Source organism: Thunnus thynnus, chromosome 10 (assembly GCF_963924715.1).
Source record: "Thunnus thynnus chromosome 10, fThuThy2.1, whole genome shotgun sequence".
NCBI classification, from domain to species: Eukaryota; Metazoa; Chordata; class Actinopteri; order Scombriformes; family Scombridae; genus Thunnus; species Thunnus thynnus.
Window position 1 is genome coordinate 7,167,680 of NC_089526.1, and position 16,541 is coordinate 7,184,220.

Genomic DNA, 16,541 nt, shown 5'->3' on the forward strand with positions numbered 1-16,541 from the left:
CGGAAAAAGAAGAGGAAATTAGAGCGGTGTTCTTCTCAGCACAGAACGAATATAAAGGAGTCATCACCAAAAAGGGCAATACTGCTGCAATTAACAAGGCAAAGGAGATGACTTGGCAAAACAATGCTGACAGATTAAATGCATATGTTATACCAGCCTACACGTGTGGGCAGTGGTGACCTAAGGTGAACTTGTGATCTGATGATCATTGATTCAATCCCCTGGACTTGCAGGATAAATCTGTGTGGGTGAAAGTTAAAAGCAGTGCTTGCCCCTACTTATTGTTTTATTTGTTAATAAATGATCAGTCAGACTGTGGCTATATTATCAGTCGGTTAGATAATATCAGATGTACGTTTAAAATCATGGTGCAGGCAACTGAGGACTGAAACTTACCATTACCAACTACAGTCATCTACTCTTTGACACATTTTCTGTTTCGCAGGATGTCCGTTTGATTTACAGGTGTCATTGAAAGGTTTTGGTTTCTATAACTAATATCCCTGTTCATGACAACTGTACAGGGGTGAATTTTTGTATAAATTACCTGCTTAAAGTTATAATAATTAAGGGTTGAGTGACAAGTGAGTGCCGTAACAGGCAAGTCACTACCACAGTGACAACGTTGGTTAGGTAACGTAACCCTGGTGTAACCCCAGATTCACCCCAGAGTATAGGCATAGCCATAGCCGTTGCTATTTCAGTGTGTTTTCAGTTCATGAAAGTTAATTTTAACATTTTGGCCGCCTAAAAAAGTCTTGTTCAGTGTTTGGTTGTACTAAAAGATCCTCTAAGGAGTCAGATGTTCATTTTTTTCTGGTAAGTATGTTTTGTTTTAATGGTTTTACACCTGTTTTTTGCTAGCGAAAATTAACGTTAGCATTATCACAGTTAACCATAGATGTAAATGCACCATGCTGACCAAGCTAGCAGCTAGCGTTAGGGTCAGCTCCACTCTCTCGTCCAAATATGGTCACTTCTGGCTCCGAAAATCCAAGATGGCGAACGTCAAAATGCAAACTGGAGGCTTCAAAACGGGAGTCCACAAACCAACAGGTGACGTCATAGTGGCTACATCCATGATTTTTTATAGTCTACGTAACGAACATGGACAAGTGATGCTAGTGTGAACAGACACTTGACGGAACGGTCTTTTCTATCTTTCTATTGTACTATATATATCTTTATCCAATTGATTTCTCTTTACACACACAAACACACATAGGTGATTGTCTGTATATTGAAGTATTTTTTCAAGTGTTGAGTTTGGTTCATTCATTCTTAATGCGCCCTGAAGAAGGAGACACCTCTCTGAAATGTTCAGGCAGATGGTGCAATGAAATTTATTAAAGGAATCGAGTTGCCGTCCTGAACTTTCTGTACTTTTAATGACAAGTCATATTTGCAAGGACTGAGCGTTCTTTTAGTGTGATGAGGAAAGCCTCGTGTTAATGAAGCATCAGGAAAAAAAATTAAAAAGACTTAAAATTAGTTTGAATTTAATTTACTATTATAGATCCCCAAGGATAAGACCAATTTTTTCCAATTTTTTTCTATTTTTTCACTAATATTTGAATCTGGCTTTCAGTCAAAGACACTTAACTATTGGTGTCATTTGATTTGATCGCAGGTCACTGTCCTTTCTCTCTCTGGTTTAATACAGAAAAAGGGAAAACTTTGCTGTTTTTGGAGCAACACTGAGACATAAACCATACATTTTTTCAAGTTGAGTAACTGCTTACAGAAAGAAACACTTGTTGAAAGCTGCCATACTGCAAAATAAAAAAAATGCTGCTTTAATTCAGAGTTAATGAGCAACAATGGCAGCTCACTGAGTTTCGTATATTATCTGCTTCACTTTTCAGTACAAACATAACAGGACAGATATAAATTAATGTCATAACATACACAGATTGTCTGTACTTTTCTTTTTTCTTTTTTTTTTTCATTTAACAAAAACATGATGAAAATTAAAGAAGATTTGGTGTGCTGCAGGTTTTGACAGCACGTAAAGCAAAGTCATTGGAAAAAAAAATAAAAAAGAACTCATTACTGGAGGAGCCGCATAGTAACAGAGGTGACGCTAAAGAACAACGTGTGTGCAACAGAATTACACTGTTAACTTTCATGTTGACGATTAAAACACACGGCTAAATAAGACATGCCAACACCAATGTAAATATTAATTTCACTAGTGTTTATTTTTCCTAGCTATGGTCGATTAATAAGTAGATTGATGCACGCTCCGGGGTTTTAAAGTCAGTAGAGAGTAAATGGGTTGATTTTCTACGTGCCTAACTGGCTCTAAACGGAAAATAATTCTCCTCTCGTCATGAGCGTTTGAGTGGTGCTCTACTATTTTTAAGCCGGTGTTGTGACCTCTGTCTCTTTCTCCGTTTCTAGCAAATAATTTCAATTAATTGCCTCGACTTTAGGTTGTGAGTGGATGTGACTTCTCATCTGTAACTACTCGTCTGCTGATTAGGTTTTTGACTAAATCTCTCTAATGGTGGAGCATGACTCCATTAGTCCGTTTAAGGGTGTGTTGCTTGTGTGTCCACGTACTGTATGTGTGTATGTGCGTGTATGTTCATACAGTAAGAAGTCAAATGTCTTTATGCTTGTCATGGCAGAAAGTTGGATCGAGTGTTTGCAAAATACATCTGATGTTTGTTTGTTTCCTCACCTTTTTATAAGTTAACGTATTTTACGGATTTTGATGTTGTCATGTTGCAGTGGTGGAAGACATATTCAACGACAACAACAAAAAAACCTCATTTTGTAGAAAAACAGCCCCTTTTTATGTTAAAATATATGACATTATTAGATTGTTAGTGATGCATCAATACTTTAGTAGCACTTTACTGTAGATGTAGATGGTCTACGAGGAGCTAATTTTACTCTATATACAGTCCAGTAGTTTAGTTCAGAGGGTCCCAACGTAAGGGTCGGGCATAAATCTACATAAATCTGGGGAGTAGTGAATGATTAATGGGGTAGGAAAGGAGAATAAAAAAAGTATTAATTATGTACTTTTCTCTGATCTTTGCAGTCTTTGTGAAATTTGAAATAATTTTTATCTCTTTGGACCTTGAACAGTAAAACATGACAAAAGGCTCCTACTAGACAAGGTGTCATGAGACAAAAGGTTTGTCAACCACTGGTTTAATCTTTGTAGGTAAGATTGTTGATCTTAAGCTAAAAAATCACCAGTAACTATAGCTGACAGATACATGTTGTGGGATAAGAATTACAATATCTCCCTCTAATTTGTAGCGGGTAGTCTGGAAATACTCAAGTTAAGCACAAGTATCTTAAAACTGTAGTAAAGTACAGTATTTGAGCAAATGTTGTTTTCCATCAAAACTCTTTTGTGCTTCAAGAATTTATTAGAAATCAGAGGCTTGAAATAAGACAGAATCACACATAACACACTTGCACTTGAATCAAGAAAAATACAGTTTGTAGTGGGTAAATCTTACCGCACTGGCAATTTTCACATTTACTCACTTTTAGGACAATGTAATAGACAAAATGGCCTAAAATAACTCAGAAAGATGGATATGTTTGCAGTCTTTATCTGCAGGTAAAATTGTTTTTTTAAAATCTGACGTTTAAACTAAATGATTTTTTAAAAAAAAGACTTTTCATCACACGTCACTCTATTGGTTCCTCTGTTCCTCAGGCTGTCTTTAAAAAAAAAAAAACATGACTAAAAAACAGAAACATGATTATCAGTCTGATATGTTTGACATCATGATATTTTACAGCCATTTGCTCAGTGACTTGATCTGTTCAAGCGTACAATAGAGTTTATGTGACAGAGGTCGTGACCTCTAAAACCACAACAAAGTCTATTGACGCACTCACAATAAACATCCCAGGAGACTTCAGCTGCTCATATAGAACATAGAGTGACTGCTGATATAACATGTTGATAACCATGAACTGGTCTGGAAAAGAGAGAAATGATGTAGTTTTAGCTTTTGTAAAAAAAAAAAACCCAAAAAAACCCCCCCCTTTTTTTACCAGCTGTGAGCTAAAAACTGCACATTGACTCAGTCTGAAAAGAAATGGTAACAAAGTCTAAATTTAGTTAAATGTAAGAAGCAATCGTTCATCACGGTCACGTAATAAAACATTTTCAGCAGCTGTGATGCAGGACAGATGTAGGATCTCTGCAGCGGCTGCTTCGATATACTGATGTTGTGTGTGTGTGTGTGTGTGTGTGTGAGTTTCTTGCTGCATAAAATCACACAAGGTCAGAGTTGCATTTATCATAATTGCTTAATTGTTCTATTTATAAACTGAATATTAACAACCTCGTATCGTATCAGCAGCATCGGCGACGGCAGGCTGTGCCCCTTTGTTTCACATCTTTCAAAGTAGGAGGGTCGACACACGAGACGAGATAAAAAAGTAAGACGTTTAGTTCACTCTGCGCACACACACCACACACACAAACACACACACATATTACTGTTTCCAAGACGATACTGAACCCTCCATATCAGGGGTCTGTCTGTGTCTTTGGCCCCGCTGTTCTCGTTCCCCACACAATGAAATTATACCATAGCAAGCATCGTCTCATGGAGGCAGATTCAAGGCCCATTTATTTGAGATTGCTTTTAGTGTAATTCAATAAAGGCTTTTTTACTCATTTATTTCCATGGTGAAATTCATGCTGAGGAAAACCAGGGCTGTATTTCCCTCATTAGCAGTAATAATAACCATGATAACAATAATGGCATTAAAAAGCAATCATTTGAAAGATCCTGCCGTCAATGTCAGACTCAAACAGAAAATATAGACGGGCTCTGGACATTATTTTTTGGTGCTTATGGGAGACAATTTAGCAAAGGCTTTATTGTCATAGCGCACGTAGATGAATTAGACGCATCAAACAAATTACTCTGACTATAAAAGCTGAATCAAAAACAAGATATCTTTTGATGTTCAAACTAGACAGTTTTGTCTTAGAGAAATACTGGCTTGAAAACGAGACATAAAAAGGGAAGGTGGTGCGATTATGACAAGGAGGCTAAGTGGGAGAGTGTAGAGAGAGGATTGAGAAGACAGGGAGACAGACAGCAAGAGCAGGGAGATCCACAACTCCACCGTCAGATCCATTTTCCACCACTGGAGGCCAACTGGCTATCAAGATGGCGCTGCCGTTGCCGAGGCTTAGACGGAAACTTGGTTCTCTTGCTGATCTGCGGAGCAAGCACAGCCTCCCCGAATGCCCTGCAAAAATAAATATTTGAATATTCTCCGGCACTCCTAAACCAGCTTAAATTGGATCATTTTATTTCGCCGCTTGCCCTTGCCAAAATGCCAAAAGAGTGTGGGTCTTGGCGAGCCTTTCGCGCCCAGGCATGCCACCCTCCCCCCGGCCCTGCCCACCCTCTGCACTATCAGCTGACACAGAGTCTGCCCCCGGGCCGCCTCCTTTCTCCTCGGCCACACTCCTGCTGCGTGGAGCTGGCACGCCAAGCCCACACAGACACCGGTCTAAACCGGCCATGCGTCCAGAACGCTGCGACGTCATCAGCATCAGGTGACTCTGTCATCACGGTCATCAAAAAAAAAAACCAACAAAAAAAACAAATAAAAAAACCCAGCAGATGATGAGGATGTGCTGCATCCATGTGCTGGCCTTTGAACAGATTCAGCAGCGGTTACTGTGAGTGACGGACAGTAAGACGAAGATTTCAGACACGTTAAAGATGTCAAATGAGCTCAACATAAAAATATAGAAACCTTATTTTCTTATAAGAAGTAAAAACAGAAAAAAACTACCAGCGCAGTTAACATATTTCAACCATTTTCCCCAATTGAAATCAACTTTTTTCAAGAAAACTTATAGAAATTACTGCACAAACCTCAGGAAACAGGAAAGAATAAAGCAGTTTGCTGCAAATAAAACATGATTTACAAAAAAATTTAATTTTTCTCCTTGGAAACACCTTATCCCCTATGTTCATAGAAAATAAGACATTAAAGTGAAATGAGTCTTGTTATATTCTATATTTTTCTTATTATCATCCAATCCAATGAAAATACCAAAAGCAGGAATTAATTGATCCGACTAACAAGTATTGACTGTGCAAGTCTGATATTTTTTATTCCTCTGTGCAATAAACCTCCATTGAAATACTATTAAAACCACATCAGTTGGCTACACTGTTGCACTTGAGGTTTCTCCATAATAACAAACATGAGCAACATAAACTGCACTACTGCAATAAATGATCACAACTGCACCAAATGTGTATTAATCCACGATGGAAAATAGTTCCCAACAAATACACAATTAAGTAATGTTTGCTGAAAACTACACTGGCCAGCTGTTTGAGGAATTTTTTGATTAATTCTTCAAAAGCAAAATAAAACTATATATTTCTCTTAGGAATGAATGGGCTTGGGATTCAGTACCAAACACAGACTGAAGAAGTTGGAAAGTATCGAGAGACGGACTCATATGTTGTTGGTTTTCATGGGATTTTTTTTACTATAAGAAAAATGTAGAATATTGACAGATTTGTCCTTTAAAGGACCAGTCTGTTTAAATTTAAAGGTCCTTATCTACAAGTCATAAGTGTTTCTTGTCATTTTCAAATACAGACTATAATATTTTAAAGTTTTATTTAATATGTACCATATTTTGTGAACTGTTTCAGTTAGTAGTTGGTTATCGTTCATTTGGGTACAGTATGACTTGCTTAAATTGTGTAATCACTAAAGTGAACATTCATTTTAGTCAATGTTACAATATTGTTGAATCATTATGCACTTGAAGCACATATTTTAGAAAATTTTAAAGGTCTTTACAAAAACAATACAACTTTTACACAACCTGAGCAAGTATCAAGAATCTGTGAATAGATTTTCACATATGAAATTGAATTCAAACTTACATTTATTGCTGCTTTTTTTTTCAGATATCCGCTCTTTTTTGTGTACAACTCATCAAACTGCTTTCATCAGTTGTCTGTAATTGCCTCATTAGAGTTCTCCTAATTATAGTGATCAAGGAATCTTCCATACATATCAGAAAAAGAAAAAAAAAAATTTCTCCACTTTGATGATGTGGTTTATTAGAATCATTTTGTCAGAGTGATCACAGCGCTCTGAAGCTCATACAGAAGACATAGTATGTTACTGTAATGTCCTCCATATAGCCGCTGTGCTCGTCTCTTTTAAAAGGCTCTGTGTTCACCAACTCTAACCTTGTGAGCCATCTGGCTCCATCAGGCTCAAATTTCATTTTTTTTGCAAAGCAATCCTTTTTGAAAACTGAAAAAGAGCCTCCAAGATCCAGATGGCTGGTGAGGTTTCAACAAGTTTGATTTGCCTTGGATCTATGATAAACAGTCTGTCTTAGCAACCTCGAGGTGGAGGAAGTAGACTGGCCATGAATTAGGGCCAAACAATTTAAAACCCCAGTGTGTAATTTAATTTCAGCATCTACTGTTTCCCCTCCTGATCACATGTTAATTCAGATGAATAATATCACATTTTTTAATTTTGAGAAAAACAACAATTGATCATATCAGCAGCAGAATGTAATTTATACAAATATGTCTTTATATTTTTGTAATTACAAGTTTTTCATGTCATTGTGCAATTACAAAAAACATCAAGATGTGAAAATGTGAACTGGCATGTTTGGTTCACTTTCAAACCAAAGTGTTTCTGCATCAGTGCTTCATCAGATAAAATGCTGAAACACGTTGATGTCAAGTTTAATAAAGTTGAGACCAGTCAGTTGGTTTGTGTTGCTGAGTTGTTGTTTAACATCTTATATCCTTTCTGGTAAGAACTTATTTGGTGATTTGCACGTTAAAGGCCAATTAAATTGGAATGAATAATGACATTTTTTTGCATAATTACACATTGAAATATAGTCATAAAAATGTTGTTGAAAATAATAGTCTGAAAATAAATAGTCTTAAATTAAATCAAGCATCAACAACGGTCTCATTTGTTCACTTTTTAGCTAGATCAGCATTGCTAGCATCCTTGCTAACATCAGGTGAAATGTGGAAGGTAAAGCAGAGCTTCAACAGATTATCAACATGATTGTTGCAACATTTTAGTCACTCCAACAGCCCAGTTGTCAATACAATGTATGCAGTGGTGTCTTTTACCCAACTACCTCAATCCCACCCCCATACTTACATGACCAGTGCATTTAAATTGAAAGTAATACAATGGGAACTGTAACTAAGTTCATTTACAATTCTTAAGTACTACTATACACATCTACCAACAACAATTGGTGTGTTTCCAACCACCTGTTTTTATGCCTATTTTCAATTTACGCATAAGAAAAGCCCAAAGTCAAACTATTGTTGTTGACATTTCAATAAAAATGAAATACGACAAAGTGCAAAGGAAACAGACTTAGCGAATAAATTATGATGTACGTGAAGCATGTGACTTATTTGTTACTCAAGTTTCCACGAAAACATCATGAAAACATGACTGATGAAGCAAATTGAAATGCCATATTTCCATCACTGTTTGAGGTTTAACTGGCGCTCTGTTAACGACGTCATCGCGTTGTGCTCTTTTCCTCTGCAATCGTTTAGCGGCATCCGACTGGATAATTAGCACGACTTAGCGCAATGCATCAATAATAATCAGATATTATATCATAGTCTAGGCACTAATATAGGGGCCATTTTTTGAGTAATAATCAATGAACAACCATAACTTAACCTTAGCTATTGCGGTATCGCTACGTTTTGGATCTGAATACTTCCTCCACCTCCTTCTAGCTCATAACTCATCATTTGTCTTGTTGACAAAGTTTGATCATGTACCTCGGTGCGTTTGCTTCATACTCGTACTTGTATGTGTGTGATTAGATATGAAGCTAGCGGGTTATGGAACGATTTTTCCTTAATACAGTGCCTCTCTATAGGATCGATGCCATTTTATGGTGTTACTTATGTTGCCTAATCGCTAATATATTGCACAGCAAACACCACAGATGAAGAACCATCTCGAGGTCTTTAGTGTTTAAAACATCTTCCTTTTCTCCTCTTTCATGACATGAGCACATACATCTGCTTTCCTTCCTGTTTTCTAAAAACCACAGTGTTGTGTGTCGTATTTGTGAGGATATCAGCGCTAATGTAGCTGATTAAAACTCCAAATTACAAATCTACAATCTGTTTCACAAAAAGTGTGCATGTCTACAATTTGTGATAATATCTTGCACTGTGAAGAGCGATAGATGTGTGTTATGAAAAGCAATATTTTACAGTGTGTGATATGAATACTGGGTAATTTCGCCGTCATAAAACAGGGGGGAGTGGGAGGTAATGAATATTACACCATCGGGTCTGTCCAGCCCCCCCCTCTTCTTACTCTCTCTCTCTCTCATGCAGCTGTAGCGTCCTCGGGGCTACTGGCTAACCAGATCAGGTGCTAAATTCACTAATTGAATAATTTCACTGGGCTCCACAATGGGCCCTTTGAAAAGCGCCTGCTCTTTGTGTCTGTCCTCGAGTGACTGAAAGTGGTACAGCCTTTTAAATGAAAGAGTAACGCAGAGCTGCTGCAGTGGAGTAAATGCACTGCGATGATGTGCTGGCTTTGTGTTGCGGTGTTGTTTAACAGGACCAGCGGCAAAGTATCTTGGCTCTCAAGTGTATTGGATATCAATGAGAATGGTTTCACAGTACAGTCTGTTAAAGCAGATTTGTTGAGATTGGATGTTTGCCTTTTTAAATCCCTGGATTGATTTAGAAAGTCAGTAACAACTTTAATGCTTTTAAAATCAACTAAACAGTGGATAGTGCTTGAATGACACTTAACCCTAATTAGTCCAGTGGATAACACAGTCTGCTGTGAAAGGAGCACAAAAGCTATATACAGATTATGTATTGTGGACAAAAATAATTTCATTTCTTTCACCATAAAAGTATTTGACACTAGCATGAAATGGATATGATATCACACATTCAGTAGGCGATAAACTGGTTAACCAGTTTAATGGATAAGACTGGTGATAATCTATATTTTTTTAGTGTCAGAAAAGATCAAAACCAACAGTTGCGTCAGTCCATCTCTAAATACTTTCCAATTTCCCTGCCTTGTCTGTGGTTCTCAACTCAAACTTAATTTATTCCTACACAACACTTAAATCTTTCAAAACATAATGGAAATATAGTTTAATTTTATATAAAATGGCTACTCTATTTCATAAAACAGCTGCACTGTAGTTTTTAGCAAAGAATACTCAGGATTAAATGGTGTATTTGTTGGGGACTATTTTCAGCTGCGGATTGATACACACTAAACTACATTGACCATGTTCTTTGTAACGAAGGAAACTGTCACCCAGTACAACCGTGCTGCTCACTGATGAGTTTTTAATAGTTTTTGGACAACAGTAGAGCTCTATGACACAGAGGAAGACATATCAGACTTTGGATGCACAGACATTATGTGATAGTGGTATTAATTCATCACTGGATAATAATCCATTTTAGTAAACATAAAATATGACCAGACATGTTTTTTAAGGTTTGGATTGACCTCTTGACCTTGAGTATTCTCAATGTTACCTTTAAACAGCTGCTAACATTTTCGCACTTTGGTTTCCCCTTATGAAGCTTTTGAAGATTGCTTGATTGTCAAAATCATTTTATCATTTTCCATGCTGTCTGACAATATCACTTACAGTATTTGTTCTGGACCAGCTTTTTAAAACTCTCCATTGAAGCTACGTGATGTTTACCTATGAATACAGTATGTTTTTTTTAAAAAATTTTTATTGCTGCACCATTCCATCAAATGGAAATATTCCAGATATCTTCATTTTATACAAATTTCCCCAAAAATTCTGCCTGACATAATGGGTATCTTTGCTAGAAATCAAAATAAAGCTATGTGGGATTGAAAATGTTTGGCTACGTACCAGTTTAAATGATTCTGTAAAGAAATATGTGATCTTGTAGTCTTTTATGACTATATTATTACATCAGTTTTATGGATGCCTTGTGCATTGATCCCCAATAATTCAGCAAATTAGTATTTCTGTTATTTTACTAGCTTTTTTGGGGGGGTTGGGGCGATTTTGCCTTTATTTGACAGTCAATAGATACATTTGATTGGAAACAAGTTCAGAAAGGAGAGGAGTCTATATGCAACAAAAGTCTCCAGCCAGAATAAAACCAGGCATGCTGTGGTTAAATGCATCTTAACCACTTCCCCAAACTCAGCATTAAAATCACAACACAGAACTACAACTGCCTCAAAACATTGATTTAAGAATTCACACCCTCTAAACGCAACCTTTTTAACCCGATTGGCCTAACTCAATTTGGAAGTGTTAGGGACAACATTTTGAGGTGTAGTCATGTAGAATTTACTGAAAACACATTTCACCACAGCTGAAAATTATTCCAGAGTTTGTTAGACCTGAAGGTAATTGTGTACAACCATCTGCTTTCTGATATTCATATCCCACCCTTCTCCCACACTTATAGTATCACACTACTGTTTTCGTTCGTCACGTAATGCTTTTACACTGTAGAAAAGTATTTTAAACTTTTGTGCATGGAGGACATTATTTGCTTTTTAACCCTCATCCAGTGGAGCTCAGTATCTCAGCTCTGATTGAATGTAACTCTTAATGTGCATCAGGGAAATGTCATTTTCTGATTTCACTGGACAACAGGAAATGTCTCTAAAAATAAAGGTTCAAAAGAAAACCAACAAGTTCACAAATCAATTACTGAAGATTTAAACCTATAAGACTGAGTGTTCTTACTTTTATGGCTCTGGCTGCCTGCTTCTCAGCTGGCAACACTGATGTTTAATAGTAACTGCAAGATCACAGGAACAGACATTGTGACAGAGACTATTTGATGTTGAGAAGGAAATCTGATCTGCTATTGATGTACATGCTTTATATCCTGTGTACTGCCAAGATTAATGTTTAGATGATGTTTGTAATGGCCTGTAGCATCAGGACCTAGATGTCCAAATAGTACCCTAGTTTTAGTATGAACATTTGCCATAGCATAAGGTTGTAAAAACAATGTCGTATCTGTGGTCGTCTGTCAACATCTGCTGGACGTTGCCCCCTGTTGACACACTTTTGGAACATTACTGGTTGTTTTCCACATGACTGAAATATATTTTTTTAACTTTTTTTTTCATTGTTTTGTCAGTCAAGAAATAAAAAATAATGGCAACAATGTGAGACTTCCTTGTATTTTTATGTTAGATGGTTAATATTTTACATCTATCTGTTTTTAAACCTCTGAAGTCAAACAGAACATGTGAGTTCTGCAAGTTGACCTTTCAGACATTTGAAATTAAGCACATTTATCAAAATGAATTACAGAATCCTCAAGTTTAACCACCTCACAAATGGACACAGTAGTTAATCAGTGGAAGTCAGATTTCCCTGAAGACTGTGCTCGTCTCTGCTGCGTCCTCTACCTCGTCCTCCAGCCAGTCTCAGATTCATCCAAAGCCCCTTCATAACTTTCTCCCTACTTTGAAGTTATCTTTGCGCTACTTGAGAGCCAAGAGCCTCGTGGCCATGGATCTCCTCCTACAATCCATCTCAAAAATTGATCAGTCTTTGGCACCCTGCTGGCCTCTTCTCACCCAGAAATCTGCGTCCCCAATTCCCTGAGTTTTGGTTTGATGTATAGAGCTCCCTTAGCGCTACTCCATCCAGACCGGTGGATATCAAATGTTTGTTTGCCTCTATTTTCTCAACTTGTGACCATATTTTCCTACTTTAGATTGACCTCTTTGATCCCCCCTTTGTGTTGGAACCAAGACTATAGGAGTGGGGCGATGAAGGGGGAGGGAGTCTGCCAAGTGGCTGACTGACGAGCTGCCTTTCCTGGGCCGCTCAAGCCTGAAACCTCACCGTGCCATCCCCACTCCGGCCCAAGCCAGTCTATATGACTTATGGAGTTTGGGCCCCTCCACTGCCAATCCCACTTAGAGTGCAGTTTTCTGATAAACAAAAGCACATTCAAGCTTTAGCTTCTCATTTCACACTATGTGCTTTGGCTGGAGGCAATGCTTTCCTGGAGCCCCTGGCCTAGAGTCCAAAGAACGGCTCCAGTTGGCTTTCCTTTTTAAAAAAACAGAGGGGGGAAAAAGACGCCACATGTGGAGGATTAGGCTCCATCTCTCATCCTCCACGCTCTCTGCTCGCCCTCTACTACCAGAGCCATCACTGCTCCCGGTGAGCTGGTGAACCAGCCCCGCGGACACATGCATGAACGCAAGCTTCATTCTTTTTCCTACCTCCAACACACAACACAAACTCACCTGACTCTCTCTCCATCTCTGTCCCACCCTCATCTCCCCCTCCGGCTCTTTTAACCGTGCACAGGGATTGCAAACATGAACACACAATCTCCTCTCTTTCTGTCCGCTCTCTCTTTCAGAGCTTGAGTTGGATTTAAACTTTTAGTTTGGTGCGGGGGCGCTCATATCCCTGGCTATTGTAGGAGGGAATACTCTTGACTTTGACAAAAGCTGTACAGTTGTGATTCTGAATATTCTTACAGTAAAGTTCGCGGGGTAAGCTGAGACAGTGATACAGTTTTAATTCCATAAATTGTCTTCATTGTGTCTTTGCATATTTTTCCAAATGCCCGTGCCTCTGAAAACCTGGCAACTATAGCATACAGCAGCACTGTACATATGGTGCTTCAATCGAGAACCTGCGCCATTGACTGCAAATTTATTCCATGTCAGACGTGTATATTTTGAATATACTTAACCCATTAAGTGTGAACGGTGCGCCAGATGGATTGAAGGATGAGAGTAAGGTAAAGGCTCAGATCTGAAGGCGAGTGGCACCCGTCAAGGCCCTTTGTCTCCAGCTAAGCAGAGATACCAGAGCGGTTATTAGTGATGTGCGTGAAACGCTAGCCGAGGCGTGTGATGACCCCAGGGGCCTTGCCTGTCTCAGGGAACAGATGTGCCACCCACTCGCAACAGTTGTACCCTTCCCACAATGGCCTTGTGGGAGACGGTGGGCTAGCTGCGGACTGAAGATGATACCTCACTTAACTAGCTCCCATGTTGGCTACAGGGAGGGTGCATCTCTCGGAGAGGAGGGAGCGGGAAGGGAAGGGAGGGTGTGAACAGCACACATATTTACAGGATCAATATTTACCCAAAATTCTTCTCGGGAGCCAACACCTGCTGCATAAAGTCGAGAAGTTGGTGAAATGAAATCGGCTGATCTCTCTTCAACATTTCATTAACTCCCCCCTCCACCCCTCCCGCCCCCCGATATGAACTTGGAAACTTGATCAAGTTATCATAGCATTAAAGTCTACAGCAGATTTTTCTCTCCGCTTATTTTTTTTTCTCAGACAGCTCATTAAAGCAAATACAGCTAATAATGAAAATTTTAAAGCCTCATAGTACAGACTAATTTTCTTTATTATTTCTAAATCCTTAATGAAGGGTTTCATTTACACCATGCTTGTAGAGAAAACATGCATTTCAACGTGCTGAAAGTTAATTCATTTTCTTGTAATGCAATAGTTAGTTTTAATTGCTTTTTAATGTAGACGGTTGACTATAATATTGCAGAAAACAAACTTTGTGTTGCATTCATTTCATTTCCATTTTGAATTCACACACATTATTTCAGAATATTTTAATGGCTTCATATTTGCAGCCTTCTCCTCGCAGTTTACCGTTCTCTCTTAATGAACACAGCTATGGAAACATGCTGCATAATGATAATTGTGTAAAATTCTGATATATTGTACTTTAATAAAAGGATATTTGAACTCACAGCTTGCTGTCAGATCAAGGCAGAGATATGTGTTGTGAGCGTTGGCACTAACAGGAATGAACTGTGACACCTAAATCAACAACTCGCAGAAGGACTTTGCCCCCAAATTCATTTGTCAATAGATTGAGTCAATATGGGTTAATCTGTGTGCAGCTCCTCAGCCTTCTGTCTACCCATCAACACACACAGGACAGTGTCTGGCTAGACGTCTGGCCATTAACTGCATTATCTTTGTGTCTGTTGTGTAAATACATCAAACATCGAGTATGATTTTTTCTTTTTTTTTTTTTTCTTCTGCCTGTCATGATGAAACTGGCGTCCCAGTTGTTTGAGTGAATGAAACCCAATACGACATAAATGGCTTCCAAATTCAGTCTTTATAAGTGAGGTCTTGACTGATTTAATTAGGAAGCCCACACATGCTATCAAATATTAAAGTGGTGATCTGTGAGAGTCTTGTTTATATTTTCTGCTCTTCTCTGGTGCTCGGCCTTCACTGCTACACTTTTAAAAAAAAAGTTTACCTGTCAGTCAGACTCTGAGGTGGGACTCTGATGGGTTTTACCTTTGGATTTCCTGTTGGGAAGTTTGCGCTTCTTGTAGGTGGTGCTTTATTTTTTGTCTTTTCAGTCCTGGTGTTTATCAGTGCCAGTTCTTCCACCTCTGCATGCACCAAACATGGCAAACACATCCCTTTTTTATTATGCACCAGATGTAGTGAGTTTCCCTGTAAAAAAAAACCAACAAAAAAACTACCAGACATAGAGGTTCGAGCATCCCTCCTCCACTCCAAAGTTGTTGCCCAGCACTGCAGAGACCCGGGCTCTCTGCCTTGGCCGTTTGTTCCATTGAACACAATTGGCTATGTTCACTGACAGGAACTGGCGAGGTTTCTTTTGCTACAGATATAACTACACAGTGAGTAGGGAATTGGGTTAAAACTGGGGAAAAAAACGAAACCAGTTCACTTGGTTTTTAGGCTCTTTTGGACTCTAAACAATGCAGAGAACTTATTGATATTGTTTATTGTCTTAACTTTATTGGACCTCATTATCAGACTTATGTTTGACTTTGAATTTTCAATATTTGTTACAATATTTTCTCTATTTTTTGGGCTTTTCCAACCAACTGAACCCTCAGCCATCCAAGGAGGGAGGGGAGCTCTCCTGAGGGTTTTTTTTTTTCCAGTTTTCTTCATGTGCTGGATTTCAAGTCAAGTAATTTTTGTATTAGCCCAAAATTGACGTGAAATAAAATCTTTCAGTAACTCAATAAAGACAGAATTACTGCAAATTGCCAGTGTTTTTCTTTAAATATGTTTCAGATTAATAATCAATACTTTAAGCTGTTTTTGTACAAGGTTTAAATCAATTTTCATACATTATTGGATGTTAGCATCCAAACTCTAAACCCAACAAGTCTTCCAAATTAAATAACAAAACACATCATTGGTCCTCCAGATAGACACGTACATAAGAGTCGTCTGATCTGAGGCTACTATGGTCAGAACAACATTACTGTTTCGAAAGTAAATGAAAACATTATTATTAATTAATTACATTGTTGTGGTTGAGGTTTGGTTAGGGTTACACTCAAAAACAGCTTAGGGTTAGAGCGAGATCATAGTTTTGGTTAAAATAACCACTTATGGTTATGGTTGGGGAACGACCACAGTCACTGTTAAAAGAAACCCACGTTGACCGTCGGTAGGAAACAGGAAACAAACAGCGGTCTG